Below are 24,746 nucleotides of genomic sequence, written 5' to 3'. Positions count from 1 at the left end.
TGATCATATTTAAACAACTACAAAATCTTATAGGTATAAACTGTGAGATGATAGTACTCGGGTCACAAAATTCACTCCTGGCATTCACGAGTCTAAACTGATTGCAAAATCCAAAAAAAATAAGAAATAAAATTCACTCCTAGCATTCACGAGTTTAAACTTATTGCAAAATCCAAAACGAAAAATATAAATAAATTTACTCCTAGCATTCACGAGTCTAAACTGATTGCAAAATCCAAAAAAAAAGTCAAAATCACTCCTAGCATTCACGAGTCTAAACTGATTGCAAAATCCAAAAAATATAAGGAAAATTTACTCCACGCCATCACGAGTATAAACTGGGGAAAATATAAAGAAAATTTACTCCACGCCATCATGAGTATAAACTGGGGCAAATATAAAGAAAATTTACTCCACGCCATCACGAGTGTAAACTGGGGCAAATATAAAATAAAATTACTCCTTCCACCATGCGTATAAACTGGGGCAAATATAAAAACAGAAGATTTACTCTTAGCATTCACGAGTCTAAAATGTGACAAAAAAAACTACAAAAGGTTGCGAGTCTTGGCATTGCACAAATAAAAAATAGATTCCAAAATAAATAAGACACGCACAAATAAATTTGCCTTGGTAAGCATGAAACAGGGCGCACTGGAAATACCCACGAGGCTAAAGATCATGTTCAATTGGGACCAAATGGCTCATATTAGCCTCATAAAAGATAGAGAATGGGTTAATGGCTCGCCAAAAAAAAATACAGTGCATGATAGAGCTGGCCAAACTATAGACGCACAAATAAATAGTCTCGCACGCAAATATCAGTGACCTTACAAAAGCAATGGGTAAAAATCAGCAACTATTCACCCAATCAATATTTTAAATCGTTCTGGTTAGATGTGCTATTAGGCCCTTCGGTGGGTCCTGATTACACAAGGTATATCCATGCCATAATGGTGTCGTGTGCTACAACCAAAATGGATGTTGGTAAATGCTAAAACTCTTGAGGCGTACAAGAAGCCAAAGTGAAACATGGAGATGACATATCGAAGATCTTCCACCTTGCTGGAAAAGTATCCTAGACCACAAAATCCGCAAGTCTATCAAAAGTAAATAAAAGGAAATTTCCTAAGATAATATTTTCGAGAGATCATTAAGTTCATCCGCAGAGTCACACATGGAACCTGGCTCAAATTCAGAAAAAAATAGCGTGCTTCCAATATGCTGGGGCATTTTAATCTTGCCATATCATAATATGCATGGTTAATTAGAGCATGTATCACGTGAACAGGAAAATTTGTTCGCCCTTCTGACACATCCTCCACACGTTCTATGTAGCTTTAGACAAGCCCATGTAAATTATGTTCATATACTTGAGGCGAACTCAAGCTTATGCAGCCTCAAAGTGTTTTTTTTCTAAACATTCATAGTTGTTCGAGACAAGCCTAGGAGAAGATATATGTTCTTGATGTTGAAAACATACATAACAATACCTTCATATACATCTCTTCCCATAGAAGGAAACGTGGTGGATTTCTTTAGCTCCATATCTTATCTATATGATGGAAATATTAGGAGTGAATAAAATTAACTACACTCAAACATCAAAGAAAGATTATCAAGATCATACTCAGATCGATAAAAGTCCTAGGCACAGTTGATTTAACTGCACCTCGAGCTACAGAAAAGGCGGAAGAAATTGCAAGCCTTCAAAACCATTTGGCGAACAACACACACGCACACGGAAAAAGAATGAACAAATATCTGCTAGATAGTTAAAGTTTATATATAAAGGTATTAAGGATCAATATATCTAAATATAGCATGACATTATGCAAAGTTACAAAATTCTACCTTACCCACCAAATGTTGCATTAATCCTTTGTGCAACAACTACCAGCAAACCCGATTCAAAAGGTTTGTTGGTTTTGGATCTCATCATGATCATATACCAAAATCTATCGCAGCATGTCAAGATATTGCCCGCAAATGGAACCTTGCTATTGCCCCAACTGGTTAAAACTTTATCAGGTTTGGAAATAGCTTTTGTATAGAAAATCCCCACCATGCTCGGTCAAGATCTGGGAAGAAATGCAAGAGAGGTGCCTCTCTCGAACAGTTCTAAATCACCAAGAAGATTATATGCATCACCGAGGCACACTACAAGAAAATGTTGTGGGAATTATTACAAGGTGCAGTAATATATGCCATGCTTGCCCACAACATTTCGTATCAATCGAATCTATCCAGATCGGAATAAGCATATTTTTCCACACACGGCTATGCAGCCAATTTTGTTGATGTGCCCATGGCTACAGCCTAAAATTATTCACGGTGATGTGTTGTCTCCATGTAGGAGAATATACAATATGACAAGGCGCAATACCAACATAAGTACAAAATTTAGTTTCATGAAAAGACTCCAAAGCTACATGAGTATAAACCAATAGCTCCATCTGGACATATACGTATGAAAGTTCAAAATGCTCCAATGCTTTATGAGCCTAAACTATGAGCATAAAAAAATTTAATGCTCCAATGCTATATGAGCCAAAACTATAAGCATCGTCCGTAAGTTTAAAATGCTCCAATGCTATAAACTACAAGCTTCGTCATATGAAAATTTTGAAGTGCTCCAATGCTATACGAGCCAAAACTATAAGCATCGTCCGTAAATTTAAAATGTTCCAATGCTATACGAGCATAAACTATAATCTTTGTCATATGAAATTTTTGAAGTGCTCCAATGATATACGAGCCTAAACTATAAGCGTCTGATGAAAATTAAATTTCTCGAATGCTGTATGAGCTTAAACCGTTAGCGTAAAAAACACAATATGCTCCAATGCTATACGAGCCTAAACTATAAGCGTTATATGAAAATTTAAAATTCTCCAATGCTATATGAGCCTAAACTATAAGTGTCATATGAAAATTTAAATTGCTCCAATGCTAAACGAGCCTAAACTACAAACTTTATATAATTGTTAAAATCAATAAATAAACTAAATTTGCACCAAGGCTATAATGAACTAAACTATATGCCTCATACAAAAATTAGGATAAAATCTAAAAAAATGCTCCAATATTTCACGAACAAAATTGGTGAGCCAAATTACCTCACTGATGAGAGATCAAAACTGCAAAAAAGAGCCTTTCTTTCCCCTTTCAAAACAAATATGGAAGATTATTTAACTCTGACATTGCATATTAATCCCTAGTACCACAATACCTGGGTGCTCAAAGTATTGAAAATTCCTTACTTCATAACGAAACAAAATACTCCTATTGGGAGATGGTATGAAAAGTCCCCATCCATTAATTTGTTTGTCATTATATTGGCATTTACTCCATAAAAAACCTTCCTTTAGGGACTGTAACCTCAACTTCTCTACTTACCATGAAAGAAGCAAATAAATTGCATAAAATTATGTGAGCACTACTCAAACATTAAGCACAATAAGGTTTCACTTAAAGTAACCACCAAAAGCATCACGAACAGAGACTTTACAAAATTCTCAAACTCTTACCAATCAGCAGTCACAAACAGAATTTCAAATCAATGAGTCGATCATAGGAAGCCCGACAAATATCTGGTGCTTATAGAAACATCCTAGGCGCATACATGCCTAAAGAGTTGCATCAAAAAATTAAATTATGTGCACTTATTTTCGAGTTCTGGATCCGAAGAACAATAGTATTCGCATCCAGACCTCGAGGGGCATCTGTTGACACCGATTTTGTCTTAAAATATATCATATAGAAAAAATGTTGCTTGTCATACAATATAGAGAAAGTAAATTTTTCAATGCCTAAACTATTGACAGAGCGTTCCTAAATTCTCGGCGTCATGGGTCATCCCATATTTCAAAAGAAATCGACCGTGGGATAAATTCAACCACGAGATTAATATAGGACAGGTGTACTATATTTGCCTGAATTCTCGTCGCGCGTGGCGGCATCGAAATACTCAATTGTGGGATATATGTCGACATCATCCCCGCAACTCTATATATAAATACGGTCCAAAGATATAACAACAGAATATCGTCAGACATAAAAAAGATGTATAGTGGCTATTAAAGATAAATTATTAGTCCACTAAATTATCTAGCTAACATACAATGGTAAAATAATCAGCCATTATAGTATTAGGCAGGCTAAGTCTACATTATGCTTGCATGAAAGGCAAGGAGCCTACGGTGTTGACTAGAAGAAACGACGCCAAGCACAAAGAAAGAAAGGCTACATGAAGCTGCTAATCACGTGCCTGCATGAATTAGCCGGCGCCATTACATAACTAATTAACTCATGAAAATAATAATGATATGGTCCACATGACAGCAGTCCATAGAAGAGAAAAGCCAAATCAGTGTGGCCGAAGCCCTGGTCGGCTCTCAACGTTTCAGAAACTTGCGAGTATACCGAGTCCACGCCAATCGCTAGGAAACTTGACGCCCAAATACCCAATCAGCCACGATGCCCACGTCTGTGCCCACGATATCTCCAGGACGTGCGCGTGCCGTCGAGAGACTCTCCGATCGCTTTCTATATAAACATCAGCCAGTAAAACGAGCCAGACTAATCGCTAATCACCAATCGCTAATCATCTTTTCCCCATACACATCGCGAGATCCCACCGCATCAGTCCATCGCTGCTGCCCAAGAAACCAACCACGCTCGCGCTGCTGTTCTATACTCGCACATACGCGCTGCTGGCCGCTGGCTGTACGCGTTGCCGGCCGATCGTCGCCGACGCTGCCGCACGGACACGCCGGCGCTCCATGCAAAGGTAATAAAAAAACAAAAGACTCATACTCTCCTGCTCCCATGGTGCTTCTATGGTGATTGTTGCTCCATACAACACATATATATTCTAGGTTCAGATCCGTACATAATCCTATTGAGTTCATATCTTGTTTGGTCTCATGATGATCTTTGATCTCATGTGATACACTTCAAGAATAGAACCAAGTTCATATCTTGTTTGGTCTCATGATGATCTTTGATCTCATGTGATACACTTCAAGAATAGAACCAAGTTCATATCTTGTTTGGTCTCATGATGATCTTTGGTCTCATGTGATACAATTCAAGAATAGAACTAAAATAGATATTGATTGGATTGCACATATTGCTCTAACTTGCCCAAATTAATATATCCTTTGTTTTGGTCTCATGGTGAAATCCCATGAAGATACAAATCGGGATAATCAACCAAAGCCTACTTTGGTCTCATAGTGATCATTGGTCCTATGATGATACAAATTAGGTGCACATGATAAAATTATGCTTGCTCCGGTCACATGGTGATTTTGATCCCATGTTGATATAGAAATAGAAGTAAAACTCATATTGTTTTGGTCTCATAAAGTTCCATATGCTGGTAGAAATTAAGACATATTTGACAGTCCCCTAAATGGATGAATTATTATAGCATTATGTATTAGCCGTGTAGACATAGGAATGAGATCAAATAAAATATTGTTGCATGCCATCTGCCTAGCTAGACATCAACATGTGGTCTAAGCTAGTTGTGTAGTATTAAATCTGAGAACCAAACCCATGCGCGTACCCAAATATGTTAAGTATGCCTTGGCCATGTAGAACTGGCAGTAACACATCAAACAGTAGGCGTGTTGCATCATGTCCTATTCATGTTTAACCAGTAGTGTGCACTCCCTCACATAGATGCATGTACCGGTTAAATTAAACTGCAAAGGTCATCTACCTTTGAGAAAATATTAGCACACCATGTTCTTAGTACTGAAATAAATATGACAATTAAATCTATGCATGACATTTACTTTATTTATAGTTTAGTCGCATATAGCTTGACTGAACTAACAATTGTCATCATGCCCATGTAAACTATAAATAGATATATCAATATGTACTCTTGTTTGGTCACACTACATGATATGCCATGTTAGTGATGATATAAATAAGAATAAATAACCATACTTCACTCAGTTATGCTACACGTGGGCATATTGCTACACGGCGCTAGTAATAATACAAGTGAAGTGAAACTTGATTAAATTCATCCATCCAGAAACACTAGTCGCTCATACAAAACTAGTGCATCAGCATAGGTGGAGAAATCATATATCACCATCATTTTGCATGCATATATCCAATATAAGTTCCACATGCATATAAATTGACTCTTATATACTCTTGTTTGGTCACACTACATGCTGCTATGGTAGTGATGATACAAATAAGAAAGAAATAACCATACTTCTCTCGGTTATGCTACATGTGGGCACATTGCTACACGGCGCTAGTTATAACACAAGTGAAGCCAAAGTTAATCAAATTCTCATACGGCATACGTATCCAAGAGATGTAGGGTAAAAATCACACCTAGCCAAAATCAACTGGCATTTACATTACTCATCATGTTAGTAATAGAAAGCAAGTTGGGCAGAAATTAAACATGTCGCATGTTAGAAAATACAACATGCACCAGTTGGTTTAAATAAAAAACTACTAAATACTAAATCATGGTACAGTTAAAAATGTACAAGAAAGTATAGCTAACTGAGTCTCTGGAATAGATGAATCTAGTATCTTCATATGAGTTGTCATGCTCTAAAAAGGAGTCGGGTCTAAAAATCCTTACACTTTTGTTGCTATAGCATCCCTGAAAATGTATTAGCAGCCCCCATGATAATATCCGCTTGCACATACCTCAACGTGTATGCAAGATCAAAATTAAACAAAGACAGATGCAGGTTAGTCCAAGATATAATCGGTTAGCTTGCATTCCTCAAATACTCTCATGTTGAAAGGAAATGAGAAATTAAATTATGTATATCCCTGTAGCGATGATTCAGTGCTACACCCATCAGTACTAACCAGTACTACACCCTTCGTATTAGAAAAAGAATATGCAGATCTAGATATAGAATAGCCGCCGATGCATGCATGTAGAAAAGCATTGTGCATGACCCTGTGCCAAAATCGCATGCACCATTCTGATGCTCTTATTAGTTGGCTAATAAAACAACCTCATGTACAATTAAAATCTAAGCCGACTGAATATAGTATATATCTGATGCATGCGCTTTACTTGTACTTCCCAAACTAGTACAAGTGCCAAATATTCTGCTTGTACCTCTTATACTAGTGCAAGTGAAAAATGAGACCGATATGCTAAATTTAAATGATGGCAAAAAACATGATAAATTAAAGAAGATGAAGTGTTCCACGAGCAGACGACAACGACGGCGGCGGCGGAAGCGAGGCGGACTTTAGTTTCTACAATTTGTAGTACCCATATGTTGTAGTGCCATGTAATAGCTATTGTTGGAATTCTTAATCAGGGGTTTTCTCTTCGGAGATGTAATTAACGGAGTTTATATGCAAATGTATGAGTTCCGGAAGTAATGAACCGCAATCTTTGATATTAGTCATTTATATTCGCGCAACTTTAAATTTATATACTATCTGTCTCTATGACGTGGACGCGCATTAGCTATTTTTGTCGCCGCCATTTTCCCGTCATCATAGGCAGACCAGAACTGAGCAGCCACAGTGGGCTCAAGTTTCAGCATATGAAGGCTTTTGCTAACCAAGCAACAGCAAGGCAATGCAAGGGGTGAGTCACAAAGTCACCAGGCCTTGTGTGTCATGGCCAGGGTAGAAGTAGGGACCATATAAATAGCACACAAACCCTAGAACCATGACAGTCGACCAGATAGATAATTCACCGGGTAAGGGTGAAGCTAGAGCCAACACAAGTTCATCCAGTTCATACTCAAGAACAGCACCAACACACAAACACTTAGCCACCAGGAATTATGGTGACCTAAGAAGATCAACCAGAACCTGGAGGTGAAGGGCTGTGCACAAAACCACAAGTCTGCAACAACCAAACATCTCATACTAGGAGCTGGAACAAGGTATACCAAGTTCCTGGACAGATCCAATGGATCTGATCCATACAACATGCATGATATAATCATGGGATTGAGCAGATGCTCAAGTGGGTAGATCATCACTTGGTTTTCACCAAGGATTAGTGCTAGTCTAAAAGCCACTAAAAATGGAAATCATCTAGATACAGATCTTGTACACAGAAGCTAGCAAACATGCACAGATGCACATTCTAGCCAGATCATATGCACAGATAGCACCAGTAGATGTATTGCAAGGATTAGCAGCTAATAAAGACTACACAGTAAACCCTAAGCTAGTAACCATCAGTAAACCCTAGATTTCATCAGGCAAGCATATTGGCATTCATATCTAGTATGATCCCCAAATATGCAAGCAAAGGTTGAGTAGCCACAAGATCCAATCAAATAAGTGAGCAACCAATCAGTAGCAAGGCTACTGAGGTCACATCACACTTAGCACCATTTAAAATAAAGCCAACTATAACACATCATTATCCAGAAATGGATTCAGATTCATTTGCTTGCTAAACAATCATGAATAGCCAATTCATATACAAGCAAGACATTTAAATCATCACTGCATAAGCAGTTCATTATGAATCAATTTAACTCAAGCATGAATTTATCACAGATCCATACTAAACATTGACAGTAGCACACTGTAGAGCAACATGGCACCAATTATTGCATCACAGCTACTGGATCTAGTCCAGTAAGCTAGAGCAAGCAATAGCACAAGTAAGCAGTAGCATAGAGATGCTTGAGCATCAGCATCAACAAGGAAAATGAATCACTTAGCCACAGAATTAATCAGTAAGCCATCACTGACATTTAATTGATCAAATGAATCAATTGAATCAAGTCAAGCCACACAGATAAGCTAGCCAACAAGCAATTGATGATCCAATGGATCATTAGCTTGCATAGGAAGCACAGAGGCATTTCACAAACACCACTGGCACACACAAGTGTCACTGATGCACCACAGTACACCTAGACAAGCAAGTATAACATGCCAGTAAGCACAAGCAAGCTCATAATCAAGCACAGCAGAGCATAGCAAGAACAGAGCATGCTAGGAGCAACAGATAAGCAAACAGAGCTTGTATAGCAAGCAAAGCAACACTAGCCAGTACCAGAAACTGGTGATTTGGCCATGAGCTTGCAGCAGATAGAAGCACTGGAAGATTAAGCAACCATGGCAGAGCTCTGTGTGATCACAGGATCACCAGAGAGCAATAGAGCATGAGGAGGAAGAAGTACAGTAGCAAGGGAGGCGCACAGACATGGAGAAGAGAAGGAGGAGGTGAAGCAACTTACACGCGCCTGGAAGCAGAAGCTAGGGCATGGCGAGGCAGTGCTCGCGCGGCCATAGCAGCTGCAAATCCAGGGTAGGCGCCGACGTTACGCCGGCGAACACGAACACACCACCGCAGCAGAGCACCAGAGACGACGGCACAAGTACTGTGAGCAGCACCTGCGCCAGGTCAGTCTCGGAGGCGCACACGTCGTCGGCGAGGACGAGGGCTCGCCGGAGATCGTCAATCGCCAGAGGCGATTCTCCACAAGATCCAGAGAGGGGCGATTCGCCAGGAGAGGAAGAGAAGGGGGAAACCACGCGGACAGATCGGTAGATCTGCACGCGGCGGTCCCGATTTGGTAGGTGGCTATGGCAGGGGAGCACGGAGCTGGCCGGAGAGCGGCGGCGGCCATGGCGGCGACGCCATCGCCACAGGCGTCGCGAGAGGATTAGGGTTAGAGACGAGCGCGTGAGAGAGACAGTGAGGGAGCGAGGTGGGCCGCTTCGGCGCCACCGACCCATAAGGGGACAAACCTTAATGGGCTGTCCCTGGGCCTTAGATAAATGGGCTGGCCCAATAGGGGCCAGGGGTATTTCTGTCTTTTTATTTTTAGAAAAAGACAGAATTTCACCAATTTTTAGTAAATAAAATACAACTCTAAAAATCCATTAAAAATTGGATTAATGAATGATAAATAAATCTTAACTAGAATAAAATATGAAATGGAATTTAAGAAACAAATTCAAAATTATGAATTTGCAGAATTTAAATAATAACTTGGAATTTTAAACTATTATTTCCTTGTATTTAAAATTCAAGGAAAAATCTCAAATAAGTTCAAATACTTATTTTCAAACATTTCAAAATGAAATTCTACTATTCCAAGTCATTTATATTGAGAAAGGTATTTTTCCAAGAAAAAAATACTATATTCCTTTTATTCCAAAAACTATAGAGGTAACTCTATGATTTCAAATTATTTTTTTGGAATGATTAAGGGAATCACCAAGTAAAGTAGTTTTACTTTGAAGTATGTTACTTTATATAAATTAAAATGGTTTACACTTTTAAATCAATTGCAAGTTACTGCCAAAGGCATAATTCTTAACTCAACCCTAAATTGCTATAACTCAGCGGGGTAAAGGGATGAACATAAAATAATACATCCATGATTGCATTATTTGGATTTTATAACATTGTCCTTACCGGACAATGATGCTTCTTACAGAACCCGAGGTCCAGGTTCCATCAACTGCATTGAACTGCACTATCTCGCAGTCCACAGGCAAGTTCACCCTTGCTCATGTCAACTTGATTATTTTCTACTACTTTAATGCAAAGATATATACTTATCATTCCTGCATCGCAAATAAAATGTTACTTTTCAACTATGAATATGACTATGTGGCTGGCAATGGAACCATGGTATGTGTTGATATGGTGGAGGTTCCATTGCATGGGTTATATCACCCTAGGATTAATTACCAATGCCATCCAGTGATTCTAGCGCCGTACAAACCGCGTTGACCATGAGATCTATAATGGCTCTGGGGAAGCCAGCCGTATCTTTTCCCTTCTGCACGCCAATGGATCTGTAGAGCCGGTGGGCTGTTGGAGGCACTGCCGCATAGGTTGGGATATCCTTTTAAATCCCCATCCATTAGTGATGTTAAGCTCTACGATCTATGAAGGATTGTTCGGAGTACACCGTGAGTAAAGCCGTATTATCGGGAGAAGTCTACTGGGGGTGTACGGTTGGACAAAAGGGTGGGTTTGCAGTCGCGGAGAAGGCGGTGTGGGCTTGGATTTTCATACCTGGCCTCACACCAAAGGAAGTGTGAACGGGGGCAAGTCCCTGCGGATGGCAAAAGGGGTGGAATCTCTTATGGGAAAAGTAACGCACCTCTGCAGAGTGTATCAAATTGTGGCTGTCACTCCTTGTTCCGGGAAGGGAACTGCGAACGCGGCAGGAAAGGAACTCCACGAAGTTCTGGTCAACCTGTGAAGACTGACGGGCATAGTTTTCATAATAAAAGCAACCTTTTGAAGAAATGATTTCAAAACATGCATTGACCTGCGATTTCCTGATCAATGGTCGTAGCTAGTGCATCAAACACCTTTTTACTCTTTTAGAACTTGCTGAGTACCTCTGTACTCACTTTCTTTCGACACCCTTGCTAGACTGTGATCCGGAAGTGGAGGCCATCAACGATGGAGCACTAGAAGGAAGTTACGAGCTGGTCTACGAGGAACCTGATCTTACCGGCGGAGTGGAAGGAGTAGACTATGGGATAGTCTACGGACCAGATGACATGGAGGTGGAGGAGTAGTGACATACCCTAGCATCATAGAGCCGAGCAACGTAGAACTTACCTAAATAAGTTGTTGAGCTCTCTTTATATTTGGTTATGAGTTGTAATCGTACTTAAGTAGTATCTTAGGGTGTTCTCATAGGACCTGTGAGAATACCAACTTGTTAAGACAATGTTTGTAATAATGTATGGAGTGTTATGACCTGCAATGTTTCTGTTGTACCACTCTGCGGGATATGGCAAATTGTGAAGAAGTCCCTTCACAAAGATCATATCAATGACTTGTATACTACAACATGAAGTGGTATGCTGGGTCACCGCATCAGCGGTATGGAGAGGAGGTGTCCCTGTCGCCATCATGACCTGTAGCCGTACGGCGCCATGATGCCCTGTCCGGCGGAGGCACTATTGCTCTACAGTGCCCCGCCCTTTACGGAAGGTGAGATCACCGTGGACTTTAGGAGCCGGACTACCTTTCCAGTTTCTTCTCCTGCAAGCCTCACCAACCCGGACCATGTCAGGGAGATACAAACCAAGCCGGATATGACAAGTTGAAGCCGGCCCAGCCACAACGCAGTCGGATGCAACCAGGCCAGCGTGGACTTTGAACCAGCCAGCTCCCATGGCAGCCGGCCACGGCTCCAGCCGGCTGCTCCTCAGCCGGCCTTTGCCGCGGGCCGACAGGCCTTGAGCCAGTTTGTTCTTAGTCCTTTGCCCTACCCGGGGTCTTCCCCCCGACATTAGCCCCTGAAGCTGGCAAGGTCCTGCGTAAAGAAGGACCTGGGCAGGTTTCCCTGACCCTTAGTCTCTGATCTTGCGGATTGTTCTCTGAGAAGCACCCAAGGGGCCGGCTGAGAATTTCCGTTCAGCCGGCTGTGCCCTCTTCCGGCTTGCTCCGTCAGGCTGCTCTCAAGCCGGACGCCACTTCATTGTGTGGATTTTTAATATTCCAATCGATGGAGGCTGTTCCGCCTTATTTGAAAAGTTTTTAGGCCGGGTTGGAGGAAAACGTCCGGCTGCGGCTTGGGCGCTCCGGAGTCTCCGTCACCTCAGGCCCTGCGCCCGACTTGATGGCCTCTGACTTCACTGCAGCTGCCGTTTCGTCTGGTCACGTCGCAGTCCGTTCCGGATCCTTTGTGGTCGTGGGCGACGCGGTGTGGCCGTTTCCAGTAACCGCATCGGTAGTGGGGGCAGTTACGGCGCAGTTAATCCCTGGTCGTGGCCCACGATCGCCACGTGGCCATGCATCATGCGGGGCAAGCGGCTATAAATGCCCTGGGGTGGTACCGAAGCGGCTACTTTGCCCACTTCGTCCCCGCGCCCAAACCTTCTCTCTCCCGCTCGAGCAAGCTCCTCGCGCCTCCGCAGCTTCTCCGGCGACCTCCTGGTGAATCCCGGCGATCCAGTGCGGCCACGCTCCTCCGCTGATCCGCAGCCGTCCGCTCGTCGCTCCGATGCCACGGGTCCTCGCGTGTCGACGGTACGCTCTCCGCCGCCGCCGTCGCCGCCGTCTCGCGGTTCGTCTTCTCCGTTTGCCCTTTCGTGGTCTTCTTCTTCCTCCTCTTCTACGGCGATGGCCCCTGCGAGTGGATCTTGGGAGGGTTCGTACATGAGGGAGGACGACATCGAGCGCCTCGTGTGCCTTCATCGGATCCAGGCGGAGGTGATCACGCGGGTGCCCGGAGACGAGGTGGAGCCGACCCCGGAACCCGGCGAGCGTGTGGTCTTCGGAGCGCACTTCGACCGGGGGCTGGGCCTGCCGGCTTCACCCTTCTTCCGCCGCTTCCTCGACTTTTTCGGCCTACAGCCGCACTATCTGCCGGCCAACGCCTGCGTCTTGCTGAGTAGCTACGTGGCCTTCATGGAGGGCTACGCCGGCTTGTGGCCGGACATTGATTTCTGGAGTCGGCTCTTCTTCCTGAAGGCGCAGACCACAGACGGCCAACTGCGGGCCTGCGGTGCCGCCTCCATCTGCTCCCGCACGGGCACGCCCTTCCCGAAGATCCCGATGGTGGACTCGGTGAAGAAGTGGCATATGTCCTTCTTCTACGTGCGGAGCGAGAACCCGGTGTTCGACCGGCACAACCTGCCGGAGTACAAACCGGCGCCGCCAGTCGGCCAGATCAACTGGGGTCACAACGCCAGGTCGTCGGACCCGGACGCTGAGGTAAACCTTCTTTGGGACTTCCTGCTAGGTTGTGTCACGGAGGGCCGGCTGTGCGCCGAGGATCTCCTCTGCACCTACGCCGCCCGCCGGGTGCTGCCTCTGCAGGCATGCGCCCACAAGATTGGGCGCATGTCCGACCGGTTCGATCCGACCCGGACGTCCAAGGTGGAGCTCTCCAAGGCCCAGGTTGCCCGTCGGGTGAACAACAACTCCCAGGCGAAGCTGCCTGAGAACTAGAACTGGGGGCTGGAGCCCCACAACCGGGCGGTGCCGCCAGAATTGGTGAGTCTCTGTGTATTGGCTGGATTCCGGCTTGCGGCTGCGTGGCCGGCTTGTTCCTTACAGTCTTCTATTTGTCTGCAGCTCTTCGACCGCCAGGGGGTTGAGGACGGTGACCTGGCGCACAAGATCTGGACGGCGGATCACGTCGATCCGGCTGACCAAGCCGGCGACGATGAACTGCCGGAGGCGGCCGACCAAAGCGGCCAAGGAGAGCACAACCCGCCGCCTTCTCCAGAGCAGCAGGAGGAGGGGGAGGATGAGCCGGCGTCGTCCGCCACCGCACCGATCCCGGCGGTGCCTGTGTCCATGAGGCCGCCTTCCACCTCGGCGACTTCTTCGTCCGCGCCCAAGGGGAAGAAGCGGGCCAACGAGCGGTCCACGGCCGCCTTGGAGGCGAAGGTGAAGAAGCAGCGCCGGATGGGGCCCAAAAAGGTTCCAGAGACGGCCGGGTAAGTTCCTTTTATTCGTTGTTTGATTCCTTTTCTTTCCTTCTCTTTTACATATCTTTTCTTGTTTGGCCGACTAGGGCGGCTCTCGGCCGGCTCCCCGCGTCGTGTCGCCACTTCAGCGGCTGAGGAGGGAGCCGACGCCACAGCCTACATCGCGTGCGCGCACGCCACCCGTCATCGTGCCGCCTGTGGTTATGCCGCCTTCCGCGGGGGCGTCTTCTTCAGCTGCACCTTCTTCTACGGAGACCGGCTCCGGCGCTCAGGATGAGCCGGCTCGCCGTTCTGGCCAGCCGACCCTCGACGATCTCTTCCCGCGTCGCACTCGGCTTCTGGAGCCAGCGGCCGGAGCCGGCAGAGGTGCATCCGGTGGGGCCGGAGCTGGCGGGGTCATGACGCCTACGTCTGGAGTTGGCGGGGCTGCGCCCAACGTCGTTGTGCTGGATGAGAGCCCGGAGGGGGCGCTACAGGCGCCAGCGTCAGCGGCCCCGACCGGGACGATTGCTTCAACCGCGCCGCCTCCATCTTCGGAGCCAACGAGGGAGGAGCCGGCCAGGGAGGCGTCGGCGAGGGACGAGCCGGCGTGCTCGAGTGACGCCGATGCTGAGGCGTTGGTGAGGATGGAGGGCCCGGCGGAGCCGCCTCAAGGTCTTCATGTGGCCAAGGGCGCCCGGCTGCTGAACGTGGTCTCCGCCTCCGACTCCAGCCTCGGCTCAGCCGACACTATGGAGAAGGCTTGGCACCATGCGGATGCCTGCGAGGTGTCCAGCCGGGATGGACGTCCAGGCGTGGCGCCCATGAACATGTTATTCTCCGGCTTCCGCGCCCACCTCAAGACCAAAGCCGCCGAGACCGATGCCCACCTGGCGCGGCTGGAGGAGGCCGACAAGGTAGATGTTTTGTCTTTCTGTTATTTTTCGCAATTTTGTTGTTATCCTGGTAGCCCTCCGAGGCATGGGCCGGCTGCTTGGAGCCAGTCCGGGTTTCGCCTAGACGTCTAACTTCGTGTTTTTCTCAGATGGTCTCGGAGAGACGGACCGTCTTGTACAACCAGCTCGTGGCCAGCTATCACAAGGCCAAGATCGAGCGAGCCGACTTGGCTCGCGAGCTGGAGGCCACCAAGGGTAGGACTTTTTTTCCTTTTTCCTTTTGACTTTGCATTTTCTTTCTCTGGTTTCATCCGGCTGACGGGCATAGTTTTCATAATAAAAGCAACCTTTTGAAGAAATGATTTTAAAACATGCATTGACCTGCGATTTCCTGATCAATGGTCGTAGCTAGTGCATCAAACACCTTTTTACTCTTTTAGAACTTGCTGAGTACCTCTGTACTCACTTTCTTTCGACACCCTTGCTAGACCGTGATCCGGAAGTGGAGGCCATCAACGATGGAGCACTAGAAGGAAGTTACGAGCTGGTCTACGAGGAACCTGATCTTACCGGCGGAGTGGAAGGAGTAGACTATGGGATAGTCTACGGACCAGATGACATGGAGGTGGAGGAGTAGTGACATACCCTAGCATCATAGAGCCGAGCAACGTAGAACTTACCTAAATAAGTTGTTGAGCTCTCTTTATATTTGGTTATGAGTTGTAATCGTACTTAAGTAGTATCTTAGGGTGTTCTCATAGGACCTGTGAGAATACCAACTTGTTAAGACAATGTTTGTAATAATGTATGGAGTGTTATGACCTGCAATGTTTCTGTTGTACCACTCTGAGGGATATGGCAAATTGTGAAGAAGTCCCTTCACAAAGATCATATCAATGACTTGTATACTACAACATGCGGTGGTATGCTGGGTCACCGCATCAGCGGTATGGAGAGGAGGTGTCCCTGTCGCCATCATGACCTGTAGCCGTACGGCGCCATGATGCCCTGTCCGGCGGAGGCACTATTGCTCTACAGTGCCCCGCCCTTTATGGAAGGTGAGATCACCGTGGACTTTAGGAGCCGGACTACCTTTCCAGTTTCTTCTCCTGCAAGCCTCACCAACCCGGACCATGTCAGGGAGATACAAACCAAGCCATATATGACAAGTTGAAGCCGGCCCAGCCACAACGCAGTCGGATGCAACCAGGCCAGCGTGGACTTTGAACCAGCCAGCTCCCAAGGCAGCCGGCCACGGCTCCAGCCGGCTGCTCCTCAGCCGGCCTTTGCCGCGGGCCGACAGGCCTTGAGCCAGTTTGTTCTTAGTCCTTTGCCCTACCCGGGGTCTTCCCCCCGACATTAGCCCCTGAAGCTGGCAAGGTCCTGCGTAAAGAAGGACCTGGGCAGGTTTCCCTGACCCTTAGTCTCTGATCTTGCGGATTGTTCTCTGAGAAGCACCCAAGGGGCCGGCTGAGAATTTCCGTTCAGCCGGCTGCGCCCTCTTCCGGCTTGCTCCGTCAGGCTGCTCTCAAGCCGGACGCCACTTCGTTGTGTGGATTTTTAATATTCCAATCGATGGAGGCTGTTCCGCCTTATTTGAAAAGTTTTTAGGCCGGGTTGGAGGAAAACGTCCGGCTGCGGCTTGGGCGCTCCGGAGTCTCCGTCGCCTCGGGCCCTGCGCCCGACTTGATGGCCTCTGACTTCACTGCAGCGGCCGTTTCGTCTGGTCACGTCGCAGTCCGTTCCGGATCCTTTGTGGTCGTGGGCGACGCGGTGTGGCCGTTTCCAGTAACCGCATCGGTAGTGGGGGCAGTTACGGCGCAGTTAATCCCTGGTCGTGGCACACGATCGCCACGTGGCCATGCATCGTGCGGGGCAGGCGGCTATAAATGCCCTGGGGCGGTACCGAAGCGGCTACTTTGCCCACTTCGTCCCCGCGCCCAAACCTTCTCTCTCCCACTCGAGCAAGCTCCTCGCGCCTCCGCAGCTTCTCCGGCGACCTCCTGGCGAATCCCGGCGATCCAGTGCGGCCACGCTCCTCCGCTGATCCGCAGCCGTCCGCTCGTCGCTCCGACACCACGGGTCCTCGCGTGTCGACGGTACGCTCTCCGCCGCCGCCGTCTCGCGGTTCATCTTCTCCGTTTGCCCTTTCGTGGTCTTCTTCTTCCTCCTCTTCTACGGCGAAGGCCCCTGCGAGCGGATCTTGGGAGGGTTCGTACATGAGGGAGGACGACATCGAGCGCCTCATGCGCCTTCATCGGATCCCGCCGGAGGTGATCACGCGGGTGCCCGGAGACGAGGTGGAGCCGACCCCGGAACCCGGCGAGCGTGTGGTCTTCGGAGCGCACTTCGACCGGGGGCTGGGCCTGCCGGCTTCACCCTTCTTCCGCCGCTTCCTCGACTTTTTCGGCCTACAGCCGCACTATCTGCCGGCCAACGCCTGCGTCTTGCTGAGTAGCTACGTGGCCTTCATGGAGGGCTACGCCGGCTTGTGGCCGGACATTGATTTATGGAGTCGGCTCTTCTTCCTGAAGGCGCAGACCACAGACGGCCAACTGCGGGCCTACGGTGCCGCCTCCATCTGCTCCCGCACGGGCACGCCCTTCCCGAAGATCCCGACGGTGGACTCGGTGAAGAAGTGGCATATGTCCTTCTTCTACGTGCGGAGCGAGAACCCGGTGTTCGACCGGCACAACCTGCCGGAGTACAAACCGGCGCCGCCAGTCGGCCGGATCAACTGGGGTCACAACGCCAGGTTGTCGAACCCGGACGCTGAGGTAAACCTTCTTTGGGACTTCCTGCTAGGTTGTGTCACGGAGGGCCGGCTGTGCGCCGAGGATCTCCTCTGCACCTACGCCGCCTGCCGGGTGCTGCCTCTGCAGGCACGCGCCCACAAGATTGGGCGCATGTCCGGCCGGTTCGATCCGACCCGGACGTCCAAGGTGGAGCTCTCCAAGGCTCAGGTTGCCCTTCGGGTGAACAACATCTCCCAGGCGAAGCTGCCTGAGAACTAGAACTGGGGGCTGGAGCCCCACAACCGGGCGGCGCCGCCAGAATTGGTGAGTCTCTGTGTATTGGCTGGATTCCGGCTTGCGGCTGCGTGGCCGGCTTGTTCCTTACAGTCTTCTATTTGTCTGCAGCTCTTCGACCGCCAGGGGGTTGAGGACGGTGACCTGGCGCACAAGATCTGGACGGCGGATCACGTCGATCCGGCTGACCAAGCCGGCGACGATGAACTGCCGGAGGCGGCCGACCAAGGCGGCCAAGGAGAGCACAACCCGCCGCCTTCTCCAGAGCAGCAGGAGGAGGGGGAGGATGAGCCGGCGTCGTCCGCCACCGCACCGATCCCGGCGGTGCCTGTGTCCATGAGGTCGCCTTCCACCTCGGCGACTTCTTCGTCCGCGCCCAAGGGGAAGAAGCGGGCCAACGAGCGGTCCACGGCCGCCTTGGAGGCGAAGGTGAAGAAGCAGCGCCGGATGGGGCCCAAAAAGGTTCCAGAGACGGCCGGGTAAGTTCCTTTTATTCGTTGTTTGATTCCTTTTCTTTCCTTCTCTTTTACTTATCTTTTCTCGTTTGGCCGACTAGGGCGGCTCTCGGCCGGCTCCCCGCGTCGTGTCGCCACTTCAGCGGCTGAGGAGGGAGCCGACGCCGCAGCCTACATCGCGTGCGCGCACACCACCCGTCATCGTGCCGCCTGTGGTTATGCCGCCTTCCGCGGGGGCGTCTTCTTCAGCTGCACCTTCTTCTACGGAGACCGGCTCCGGCGCTCAGTATGAGCCGGCTCGCTGTTCTGGCCAGCGGACCCTCGACGATCTCTTCCCGCGCCGCACTCGGCTTCTGGAGCCAGCGGCCGGAGCCGGCAGAGGTGCATCCGGTGGGGCCGGAGCTGGCGGGGTCATGCCGCCTGCGTCTGGAGTTGGCGGGGCTGCGCCCAACGTCGTTGTGCTGGATGAGAGCCCGGAGGGGGCGCTACAGGCGCCAGCGTCAGCGGCCCCGACCGGGCCGACTGCTTCAACCGCACCGCCTCCATCTTCGGAGCCAACGAGGGAGGAGCCGGCCAGGGAGGCGTCGGCGAGGGACGAGCCGGCGTGCTCGAGCGACGCCGATGCTCAGGCGTTGGTGAGGATGGAGGGCCCGGCGGAGCCGCCTCAAGGTCTTCATGTGGCCAAGGGCGCCCGGCTGCTGAACGTGGTCTCCGCCTCCGACTCCAGCCTCGGCTCAGCCGACACTATGGAGAAGGCTTGGCACCAGGCGGATGCCTGCGAGGTGTCCAGCCGGGATGGACGTCCAGGCGTGGCGCCCATGAACATGTTCTTCTCCGGCTTCCGCGCCCACCTCAAGACCAAAGCCGCCGAGACCGATGCCCACCTGGCGCGGCTGGAGGAGGCCGACAAGGTAGATGTTTTGTCTTTCTGTTATTTTTCGCAATTTTGTTGTTATCCTGGTAGCCCTCCGAAGCATGGGCCGGCTGCTTGGAGCCGGTCCGGGTTTTGCCTAGACGTCTAACTTCGTGTTTTTCTCAGATGGTCTTGGAGAGACGGACCGTCTTGTACAACCAGCTCGTGGCCACCTATCACAAGGCCAAGATCGAGCGAGCCGACTTGGCTCGCGAGCTGGAGGCCACCAAGGGTAGGACTTTTTTCCTTTTTCCTTTTGACTTTGCATTTTCTTTCTCTGGTTTCATCCGGCTGATGGCTTCTTTTGCTGACTTGCAGCTGTCGCCGCCCGGGTCCCGCAGCTGGAGGCGGATCTTCGGGCCGCCCGCGCCCAATGCACCGAAAGCGAGGAGGCGGGCCGGACTGCTGTCGCCAAGGCGAAGGTGGCCGAGGGGGAGCTGGTGCGGCTGCGCCGGCTTGAGGCCAACCACCTCAAAGAAATCGCTGCCCTCAAACAGGTCGAGGAGGAGAAGGTGGAGGGCCTGCGCAAGCGGCTGGAGGAGGTGGACCGGCAGCGGCTGCAACTCCGGGATGAGGTGACTGCCAAGTCCGATGAGCTGTCGGCCATCGCCAAGCGGTGGGTGGAGGAGATTAGCGCGCTCGACCACGGCTTGGTGGGTGAGTCTTTACTTTTTTCTTCCTTTCCCTTTGCCGGCTTTCGGCTGTCGGCTGCCGACTTAGGTTGGCAGCCGGCAGCTGAAACTCTTATTTTTCGATATCTCCATCTTCAGGCTAGGGGCAGTCGGTTCTTGCCGGCTGTCGCCAGTCTTTCTTTTTAGACTTCGGAATCTCCATCTTCAGGCTGGGGGCAGTCGGTTCTTGCCGGCTGCCGCTAGTCTTTCTTTTTAGACTTTGGAATCTCCATCTTCTGGCTGGGGGCAGTCGGTTCTTGCCGGCTGCCTCCAGTCTTACTTTTTGGACTTCGAAATCTCCATCTTTAGGCTGGGGGCAGTCGGTTCTTGCCGGCAGCCGCCAGTCTTACTTTTTAGACTTCGGAATCTCCATCTTCAGGCTGGGGGCAGTCGGTTCTTGCCGGCTGCCGCCAGTCTTACTTTTTGGACTTCGAAATCTCCATCTTCAGGCTGGGGGCAGTCGGTTCTTGCCGGCTGCCGCCATTCTTACTTTTTAGACTTCGGAATCTCCATCTTCAGGCTGGGGGCAGTCGGTTCTTGCCGGCTGCCGCCAATCTTACTTTTTAGACTTCGAAATTTTGCATTTTTCTCTCTTTTTCCCGGCTTCGAGAAGTTTTTTAACATGCTTTTTCTTTGCAGCAACCTTCCCTGAGGCGCAGGCGGCGGCACTAGTGGCAGTCGGCGAGGCGCGAGATGCCCGGAGGCGGGCGACCGTCGAGGGAAGCTCCGACTGCTTCTCCATGGAAGACTATCTGGCGTCCATGGCCGCCCGCGTCGCGCCAATTACGATGCTCGGCTGGGAGCTCCGGATGGCGGCGGAAGAGCTGATCCGGCTTCTATGGCCAAAGGAGACGCTGCCGAAGGACCTCACCAACCTCATTGCCTGGCTCGACAAGGCGCCCGACCGCTTCCTCGACTGGAAGGAGTCCGCCGCGCGTGCTGGAGCCGACATGGCTCTTTCCTTCGTGCTCTCCTGGTACAACGAGGTCAGTCTTGACCAGCTGGAGTACCGGTGGGCCGACGTGGAGGACAAACTCCCGGCGGAAAGCAAGACCGCCCGGCTTGCCCGAGCCTGCGCCATTGCCGACTTCATCGACAAGGGCATCTTCATCGAGGATCCAAACCCGCCGTCTGATGACGAGGAGGAGGAGGCGGAAGATGAGGAGGCGGAGGACACGCCTGAGGCGAACCCGGCGGCCGGCTCTGCAAATGCTCCTCCGGCTGGTCCTAATCCAGCCAGCGCTTAGATGTACCTGCCTGTAGCATTGCTTTTGCCAAACAGTTCGTTAAATCCCCGGAATGCCGGGTGCATATGTATGAATATTATTATCCTTTTATTAAGGCGCACTTTAATGTGTTTGTTAATCATTTGTGTGCCGGCTTGCTTTCTTCCGGCTTGTTCACTTTTTCCCATCCGCCCCACTCTTTGGCTTTGCCCTTGCCGATCGTACGTCTGACTTGCGGTCCATCGCGGATCAAGAGCGTGCCGCTGGGTGAGGCCGATAGTATTTTAGTCGAATGAGCCGAGTTCGGCAATCCGGCACTTTTATGAAGAGTTGTGCAAGAGTCAATTCGCCTTCACTCTTTCCCTTAGCCGTCTTTCACGTGTCGGCTCCCTAAGCACTTACTCCCGCCAGCCGGACAGCCGGGTTGCGGTCTGTAGCTGGATCGGAAGCCGGCTGTCGGGAAACCGGATCACGGTACTGAGCCGGCCGCGTGAGAGGGTGTTAGCCAATCAGCGAAAACAAGGTAGAGTACGCGAAAAACTTGTCGAAATCGGCGCTCTTGGTGCTTCCTTTTTCATAGCTTACAAAAGGAGTACAAGGGATACATACATTCCTGCTCTCAAGTATAAAATGGGCGAAGCAAGTTGACATTCCAGGGACGTTTAGTCTCCTCGTCAGTTTTGTTCGCCTTGTTTTTCTTAACCTCTTGGGCATCTATGAGATAGTAGGAATCGTTGCCTACCGCCTTGCTCACGATGAAGGGACCCTCCCATGGGGATGACAGTTTATGCTGTCCGGCTGTCCGTTGGATCAGCCGGAGCACTAGGTCTCCTTCTCGGAATGCTAAAGGCTGGACCTTCCGGCTGTGATAGCGTCAGAGGCTTTGCTGGTAAATGGTAGATCTGGACACGGCCAGCAGTCGGGCCTCTTCGACCAAATCGACTCCATCTTCACGAGCTTCTTTAGCTTCAGCTTCTGTGTAGAGCTTGATCCTTGGCGCGTCGTGCTCGATATCAGTCAGCAGGACGGCTTCGGCTCCGTACACGAGGAAGAAAGGTGTGTAGCCGACAGAGCGGTTTGGCGTTGTACGCAGGCTCCACAGTACATTGGGCAGGTCTTCAATCCAGCAGCCGGCTGCCCGCTCGAGCGGCTCCACCAGCCGGGGCCGGATGCCAGCTAGGATCAAGCCGTTGGCCTTCTCCACCTGTCCATTGGACTCCGGATGCGCCACAGATGCTAGGTCCATTCGGATCCCCGTTTCCTCGCAATAGCGAGAGAAGATGCCTTGGGCGAAGTTGTTGCCGTTGTCGGTGATGATGCTGTGGGGGTAGCCGTATCTCACGATCATTTCCTTGAGGAATGTGACGGCTGTGGAGCCGTCCAGCTTCTTGATCGGCTTGGCTTTGATCCACTTGGTGAATTTATCAATCATCACCAAGAGGTGTGTCATGCCGCCTTGCGCCGTTCTGAACGGGCCCACCATATCCAAGCCCCATACGGCAAACGGCCAGGTGATGGGGATGGTTTTCAAGGCGGAAGCCGGCGAGTGCCTTTTCTTGGCGAAGCGCTGGCAGCCGTTGCACTTCTTCACCAGTTCTTCTGCGTCTCTGAGCGCAGTCGGCCAGTAAAAACCGTGCCGGAAGGCTTTGGCCACTATGGCTCTGGAGGAGGCATGGTGGCCGCACTCTCCCTGATGGATTTCCCGTAGGAGTTCAATCCCTTCAGCCGGCTCGACACACCGCTGGAACACCCCACTTACTCTGCGTTTATACAGCTGGTGGTTGATGATGGTATAGGCCTTGGCCCTTCTCTCAATCTGCCTGGCCTGGACTTTGTCATCAGGCAGCACACCGTCGGTGAGGTAGGAGAGGAAATCTTGTGCCCATGAAGGTACGCATCTTATCTCAAATACGCTGACCAACATGGCCTCCTGCGTGGGAGCTTCCGGATTCGACTGCGTGGTCACCGGGCTCGGCTTTGAAGCCCCCGAGTTTGGCTCTGAAGCCCCCGGGTTGGACTGAGGAGCCCCCGGGTTCGGCTGTGAAGCTTGCGGGTTTGGCTTTGAAGCCCCCGAGTTGAGCGATGAAGCCCCCGGGTTCGGCTGAGCAGCCCCCGGGTTAGCCGGCACGAATATGGAATCCGAGTCCGGTGATGGTGTGATGGAAGGCTTCCGCAGGTGCGCCAGGGCGACGCCTGGCGGAATTGCTTGCCGGGTTGAGCCTATCTTGGACAGGGCGTCAGCCACCTCGTTGTTTGCTCGTGGCACATGGTGGAATTCGCAGCCATCAAAGAAGCCGGATAGCTGCTGGACGTGGAAGCGGTATGAGGCCATGTTGGCGTCCTTCGCGTCCCAGTCGCCAGATGCTTGCTGTATAACCAAGTCGGAGTCGACGAAGCAAAGAATGCGACGCACACCTATCTCCTTGGCCAGCTTCGGCCCATGGATGAGCGCTTCGTACTCCGCCACATTGTTGGATGCAGTGAAGTGGATCTGCAAGACGTAGTCCAGCCGGTCTCCCTTGGGAGAGGTGATGACGATGCCGGCTCCCAAGCCGTTGCGCATCTTCGAGCCGTCGAAGTGCAGCTTCCAGTGTGTGGAGTCAGGCACAGGCGGAAGGTATTGCATCTCGGCCCAGTCGACGAAGAAGTCGAGGATCTGCGACTTGATGGCCGTGCGTGGCTCGTAGAGGATGGTGTGGGCGGCTAGCTCCAGAGCCCACTTGGCAACCTGGCCATTGGCGTCTTTGCTGCCGATGATCTCCGCCAAGGGTGCCGTGGCAACCACCTTGATGGGGTGCTCTTGGAAGTAGTGCTTGAGCTTCTTGGCCACCATGTACACGCCGTAGGTGACCTTCTGGTAGTGGGGGTAGTTCTGCTTCAACTGGGAGAGCACCTCGCTGAGGTAGTAGATTGGGCGCTGAACCGGCTGCTCTCTGCCGGCTTCTTTGCGCTCCACCACCAGGACAACGCTAACCAATCGGTTGGTGGCAGCGATGTATAACAGCATCGGCTCCATTGAAGCCGGCGATGCGAGGACGGGTGCTTTAAGTCACGGAAGGCTTCATCCGCCTGCGGTGACCAGACGAATTTGTCCGACTTCTTGAGCAATTGGTACAGGGGCAGTGCCTTCTCACCCAGCCGGCTGACGAAGCGGCTCAAGGAGGCCAG

This window comes from Lolium perenne, chromosome 3, assembly GCF_019359855.2.
Source record: "Lolium perenne isolate Kyuss_39 chromosome 3, Kyuss_2.0, whole genome shotgun sequence".
In the NCBI taxonomy this organism is placed as follows: Eukaryota; Viridiplantae; Streptophyta; class Magnoliopsida; order Poales; family Poaceae; genus Lolium; species Lolium perenne.
This window is presented reverse-complemented; position numbering follows the sequence as displayed.